The sequence below is a fragment of the Triticum dicoccoides genome, chromosome 5A (assembly GCF_002162155.2).
Source record: "Triticum dicoccoides isolate Atlit2015 ecotype Zavitan chromosome 5A, WEW_v2.0, whole genome shotgun sequence".
Classification (NCBI taxonomy): Eukaryota; Viridiplantae; Streptophyta; class Magnoliopsida; order Poales; family Poaceae; genus Triticum; species Triticum dicoccoides.
The window spans coordinates 86280512-86287922 of record NC_041388.1 but is presented as its reverse complement, the minus strand read 5'-3'; positions in this window follow the sequence as shown (position 1 = coordinate 86287922).

Genomic DNA, 7411 nt, shown 5'->3' with positions numbered 1-7411 from the left:
TGTTCATCCAGAGGCAGCATCGATCGGCTTCAGTTAGCAGCAGTAGCGAAGGAATCGCTCGATCGGGTTCAGTTAACAGCCATCGATCGATCGCTCGGGTTCAGTAACGTGTAGCCTGCAGTGCAATCGCTCGGGTTCAGTTAGAGCCCAATGCCTCGCTCGGGTTCAGTCAGAGCAATGCCTCGCGCACTCGCGCGTACGTGTACGAGAGAAACGCGCATCTCTCGGCCCCGACCTCCCACCGTAACCGGGAACTCCCCGAAATTTTCCTCGCCCTCGCTTCTACCACGGTTTTTCTGTCATGGACGGCCCAAAGAATGTCATGCAGCTGGATCTCCGGCCCGCCCAGGACAAAAAGCCCATTTTATGTCATGATTTTTTGTCATAGAAGTAGGAGCCCACCACATCTATGATGATACCGGGTTTTGTCACAATTATCGTCATAGAAGTGTCATATGTATGATAGAAAAAAAATTTGTTCGGCCCAAAATGTCACGGATGTGTCTTTTTTTGTAGTGAACACATGAGTAGGTGGTTCTCTCTTAGAAAATGAATGGTGGAAGTGTAGGCACATTCTGATAGCTCTCTCCACGAATGGAGGAAGGGTGGAGGGGTATATATAGCCTCCACACAAAATATAACCGTTACACACAATTTACCAAACTCGGTGGGGCCAAACTGTTAAACTCGATTAGACCGATTTAGTTCAAAATGTGAATGTTAGGATTTTTGGTGGGACCGACAAGTCAACTCGGTGGGACCGATTTCATTAGGGTTAAGGCATAATGTAATCTCGATGAGACCGATCACATGAACTCGGTGAGACCGATTTCTGTAATAGGCAAATAGAGAGTTGGTCAGGAAAACTCGGTGGGACCGATCATTCATTTCGGTGAGACCGAAACGTTATGAAAAGGAAACAAAGAGTTTGCATTGCGAACTCAGTGGGACCGATCGCTCATCTCGGTTAGACCGAAACATTACGAAGGGAAACAGAGAGTTTGCAATCCCATCTTGGTGAGACCGAGATCCCTATCGGTGAGACCGAACTGATTAGGGTTTCTGGCTATGGCTATGTCAAATGAACTTGGTGGCGCCGGATAGATCAAATTGGTGGGGCCGAGTTTGACTTTTGGTTTGGGACATATCTGGATATGAGAAAGTGGTTGAGGGCTTCTGGAGCATATCACTAAGCATTTTGAGCAAGCAAGCCATTAAGCAACACCTCATCCCCTTTTAATAGTATTGGCTTTTCCTATGGACTCAATGTGAGCTTGGATCACTAACATGAAAAAGTAGAGTCTTGAGCTTGAGCCAATATGTGTCCTTAGCATTTTGAGGGGTCCACATCTCTAGTCTATGTCATGCCAATCATTGAACTTTCTGAAATGATCATCTTGAAAGAGTATTAGTTCAATGAGCTATATGTTGTTAAGAATTACGAAAACCACCCAGGGATTAGTTGCACTTTCAATCTCCCCCTTTTTGGTAACTGATGACAACATATAGATCAAAGCTTCGAAAAATGATAATAAGAGGGAAATATATCATCGCTTTGAGAAGTATGTGATAAGCAAGAGCTCCCCCTAAATTTTTGCATTATTTAAAATTTTCTTTTGAATGCAAATGCACAATTGATTAGGATCATGGGTTACTCTTCCATATCACATACATCTTGGTGGCGTGCTCAAAATGATATTGTATGAAATATGCACTCATCACCAAGGCAAAGTGAATGATCATACATGAGAGATAGATAATGTCATCATTCAAGCACAAGCATTAACGTGATATGATCAAGCACATGACCATACAAGTATCTCACACACGCATAAAGTATCATCCAGGCAAGCAAACAAATAAGTATCAAACAAGTAGCAAATAAGGCAAAAAGAAGCAAATCTCTCTCTCTCTCTCTTGAAGCCTATGATCTATACACTTTCTCCCCCTTTGGCAACAAGTTACCAAAAAGTTCGAAAATGCATAGTGCTATGCGTCTCTCTAGGCTTGATCTTTGTGAGGAGGCGTTGAGAGGACTCCAAGGATGAATGCATCTGTTGAAGTTGATGGAGCTGGTGGAGTGGCAGCTGGAGGGGCTACCGAAGTTGTGGCTGCAGGTGCTGATGTAGTGGCTCTTGTGTTTGTCACAGTCACTGCTGCAGATCTCTGTGCCCTAGGCACTCTCTGAAAAGCATTTGTGGTAGCTTTCCCTTTCCTTTCCTCAGCTTCTTCCTGGAGTTGCTCAACTGTTGTCTGCATCTCTGTCACCTTCAAGTCAAGATCATAGAACTTTGTCTCAATTATCCTCTCTAGGCTCTCTTGATTCTAAGTCAGGGTGGCCAGTCCTTTCTCAATCCTCAGAGTGGCTTGAATAAGATATCCAAGTTGGTCTTGCTTTGACTTGAGGAAGACTTGTGAAGCCTCTTCAGCACTTGGCATCTTTGCTGCCTTCTCAGCCTTTTCTTTCTCCCTCTTCTCTTGGGCCTCTACTGATGTGGGATCTTCAACATTCATTACAACCGTGTTGTCCTCAAAGTCAGGCCTCAAGGGAAGATGTTCCTCGTCCAACAAGTATGTGCCTGTGCCCATCTTCGAGTTGATGAGCATCTGGATGTGTGGAGCATACCCACATGATCTCTTCTGGTCTGCAGTTGTCCTCTTGATTGTCTCAACAATTAAACTCATGACCTTAAACTTCTGGGGCACATCAAACAACTAAAGCAGATTTATGGAGTGGCCTCTGATCATCCTATGATCTCCTGACTTGGGCAACAAAGTGTGCCTCAATATGGTGTTGATAGTGTCCAGTCGAGACAACAGATAATAATACAGAGCCTAGCTTGTGATTCTCCAAGGCTTTGGCAGGAATCTCCTTGTACATGTTGCCATGGAGTTCTGATCTTTCTTCCTCTTGGCATAGACATCTATGTCATATTCAAGCTCTGCAGGGGCATTAATCATCTTGGCCCATTCAACAACTGTTGATTGGTGCCTCATACCTTTAGACATCCATACAATCCTTCCATCAAGATAGAAATGAGCTGTAGAGTAGAATTGCATGATGAGCTAATCATTCTACTTGGTCAGTTTCTGACCCACAAAAGCATCTACTCCATTGAGTCTGAAGCTCTCATGCACTCCTGGGAAGTGGTCTTCATTGTTGTCGATGTACTTCCAATCAACCCATTTCATGTCACACACTATGGGCTTCTTATCCAATAGAATTGTCTCATAGAAGTCCTGCTGCTCCTTGGTGTGAAACCTATAGTCCACAGTAGTCCTTCTCCTCATAGCATATGGATCTGATTGTCTCCACAATCTGAGACCTGCATCCTTTCTAATTTTCATGTTCTCAGCCACTAGATGATTGTCATCATGGTCAGGGATCTTTGGCTTGAGCTTCCTGAGCACTTGGGCTTCATCATCTTCTTCTTCAACTTCAGGCACTGGGGCCTTGTTCTCCTCGTGTGCTCCTCTTTGGTGCAGTCTTGGGGGATGGAGCAGAAGCTTTGGGGGTAGTCTTGGGCTTGGAAGGAGCAGCCCCAAACTTGATGGCATCCCCCATCAGCTTTTGTGCTTTAGGTGCTGGTGCAGCATCCTCTTCTTCCTCTTCCTCCTCATCAGACAAAATCCTCATTGAGGGCTTGCCTATGACTCTGGCCATAGTTTTCTTGGCCCTATCCTTCCTCTTCTTGCCCTCACCAGCAGCCTCTTCAACAGTTGATTTGGAAGTTTCAAGAGTTGAGGCCTGGCTTTTGAAGTGGGCACTCTCTTGGCAGGACTCTGCTTGTGCATACCGGGCTTTGTTGATGCAACAGTGCCAAATTCCTTCTTGACAACCTTCTTTTTGGAGCTGACCTCCTCCTCAGCAGCAATGTAGTCTTCATCCTCATCCTCAGAATTTCTTTTTCTCCTCTACCTAGTAGCAGCCTTAGGCAGGTTGCTTGGAGTACTTCTGCTGCCATCATCATAACTGTCAGAGGGACTAGTGCCCTCACTCGGATTCACCTGCTCCTCAGACTTGTTCTGTCTATCACTTTGATCAGACATGGTTGACATAGCAAACTGAAAGCTGCCTTGTGAATAGTTATAGATGAGATAGAGTAGATGAGCATCACAAAGTGCAGAGTTTTTGCAAAACAGATGAGTGAAAAACTTAGTTTTAGTTCTCAACATAAAGAATTTCGGAGCTACCGATTTGATAAACTCGGTGACACCGCAGCAACTTCGGAGTCTAAACTAGTGGAATCGGCCAGACCGAAACACAGTTCGGTGACTCCGAGTTGCTAGGGTTTCACTGAGAGTTGAACTCAATCACACAGATTTGCAAGTTTCGGTCAGACCAAAAATTACAAGTGCAATGGCCTAAGCCAAATCGGTGAGACCGATTTCCACAACTCGGTCGGTCCGAGATGAGTTCGGCCGAAACCTAACCCTAAATTTTCGAATCAAAACTAATCTAAAGGAAGTTTTTGCTAGATAGGATGATCTCATACGTGGTAAGAAACATGGCATTGACTTTGTGCTAAGAATCAGAGGTAAGGATTGCACAAAGATTCGAACTCATACCCTAACTCGGTGATGAGCTCGCTACGGCGGCAACGGCGGTGAAGATTTCCATTGACGGTGACGGAGACCAGCGGCGGGAGGTCGCTGGCGACGAGAGGACGATGCAGAGACCTGACTCGGTAGAGCAGGAGACGCGCGTGCGATGAGGTTTTGGAGGAATTTCCAAAATTTGACCCGTCGGTATATATATCCTGGCCCTATTGGTGTGACCGAGTGGAACAACTTGGTGGCACCGAGATGCAGAATCGCAAGTGGTTACTACAACTCAGTGAGACCAAATTGTTCTAATCGATTGCACCGAGATTGAAAACCTAGATCAACTCAGTGAACTCGGTATGACCGAAAACGATAAATCGGTCAGACCAAAATGCACAAAGAGGTTTTGGAAGTTTAAGTCTATGATGAATTGGTGACTCCGAGTGCTCCTCACCCAGAGGGTTCCAATCTAACTTGATCAAACTTTGTGATATAGCATGAATAGAGCTTGAGACAAGAAAAGCATAGATAGCTAGAGGAGGTTCTTAGGCATTCTTGTCCATCCATTTGGCAAAAGAAGAAGAGCCAAACAATCAAAGCTACAAATGGATGTCCTCGAATGGGAAAAGTATGCAATCAACATGCTCACACAATAAAATGGCAAATGAAATATGTGGCAAAGCATGCGCAAACACTCTAGCATCTATCAAGCAATTTGGAAATGACTAGGTCATCTATATTTTAGTATATTGACTTAGGAGTCAAATGAGAACATTTGATTGTAGGTCACACTCATCGTTTAAGCGCAAGTGGGGTTACCACTTTTACATAAAGCATTGTTGTGCTCACACCATTAGAGTTGCTTTACCTCAATTCTTAGAGTAAAGCTCCCCCTAGATGTGATATCCCCCCAAAGAGGGATGAACTAATGAAAGTGCAACTATCCCTGGGTGTTTTTGGTAATTACCAACAACATATAGCTCATTGAACTAATACTATTTCAAGATGATCATTTCAGAAAGTTCAATGATTGGCATGGCATGGATTAGGAATGTGGACCCCTCAAAATGCTAAGGACACACATTGGCTTAAGCTCAAGACTCTACTTTTTCATTTTAGTGATCCAAGATCACATTGAGTCCATAGGAAAAGCCAATACTATTAAAAGGGGATGAGGTGTTGCTTAATGACTTACTTGCTCAAAATGCTTAGTGATATGCTCCAAAAACCCTCAACCACTTTCTCATATCCACATATGTCCCAAACCAAAAGTCAAACTCGGCCCCACCGAAAAGTTCTATCCGGCGCCATCGAGTTCACTTGACATAGCCACTGCCAGAAACCCTAGTCATTTCGGTCTCACCGATAGGGATCTCGGTCTCACCGAGATGGGATTGCAAACTCTATGTTTTCCTTTGTAACGTTTCGGTCCAACCGAGATGAGCGATCGGTCCCACCGAGTTCGCAATGCAAACTCTCTGTTTCCATTTCGTAACGTTTCAGTCTCACCGAAATGAGTGATTCGGTCCCACTAAGTTTGCCTGACAAACTCTCTGGTTAGCTTATTACCAAAATCAGTCCCACCAAGTTTGTGTAATCGGTCTCACCGAGATTACGTTATGCCCTAACCCTAATACAATCTCTCCCACCGAGTTGACATGTCGGTCCCACCGAAAATCCTAACGTTCAAATTTTGAACTGAATCGGTCTGATCGAGTTTTCTGATTCGGTCCCACCGAGTTTGGTAAATTGTGTGTAATGGTTAGATTTTGTGTGGAGGCTATATATACCCATCCACCCTTCCTTCATTAGTAAGGAGAGCCATCAGAACATGCACTTCAGCATTCATTTTCTGAGAGAGAACCACCTACTCATGTGTTGAGACCAAGATATTCCATTCCAACCATATGAATCTTGATCTCTAGCCTTCCCCAAGTTTCTTTCCACTAAAATCATCTTTCCACCAAATCCAAATCTGTGAGAGAGAATTGAGTGTTGGGGAGACTATCATTTGAAGCACAAGAGCAAGGAGTTCATCAACAACACACCATCTATTACCTTTTGGAGAGTGGTGTCTCCTAGATTGGTTAGGTGTCACTTGCGAGCCTCCAACAAGATTTTGGAGTTGAACCAAGGAGTTTGTACGCGCAAGGAGATCGCCTACTTCTTGAAGATCTACCCTAGTGAGGCAAGTCCCTCGTGGGCGATGGCCATGGTGTGATAGACAAGGCTGCTTCTTCGTGGACCCTTCGTGGGTGGAGCCCTCCGTGGACTTGCGCAACCGTTACCCTTCGTGGGTTGAAGTCTCCATCAACATGGATGTACGATAGCACCACCTATCGGAACGACGCCAAAAATCTCTGTGTCTACATTGCGTTTGCTCCCTCCAAACTCCTCCCTTTCCTTCATATGCAAATGTTTTATATTCCACTGCTATACTCTTGGACTTGCATGTGTAGGTTGATTGCTTGACTTGTGCTAAGTTGTTAAAATCTGCCAAGACTTAAAATTGGGAAAAGGCTGGATTTTTATTTGGTCAAGTAGTCTAGTCACCCCCCTCTAGACATACTATCGATCCTACAAGTGGTATCAGAGCTTTGGTCTCCATTTGCCTTGATTTCCATATCTTTTGGTGATCATAGCCTTGGTTTCACAACCTAGGAGAGTATGGTTGTAACACCCACGATGCGGCTATATCTCCCACGTGTCGGAGCACGACTTAGAGGCATAACCGCATAGTAGGCATGTGGCAAGAGGGGTAATCTTTACACATCCCATGTACTGAATAAGAAAGAGATATAGAGTTGGCTTACAATCGCCACTTCATACAATACATAAATATAGCATTACATCATCTAGAATACAA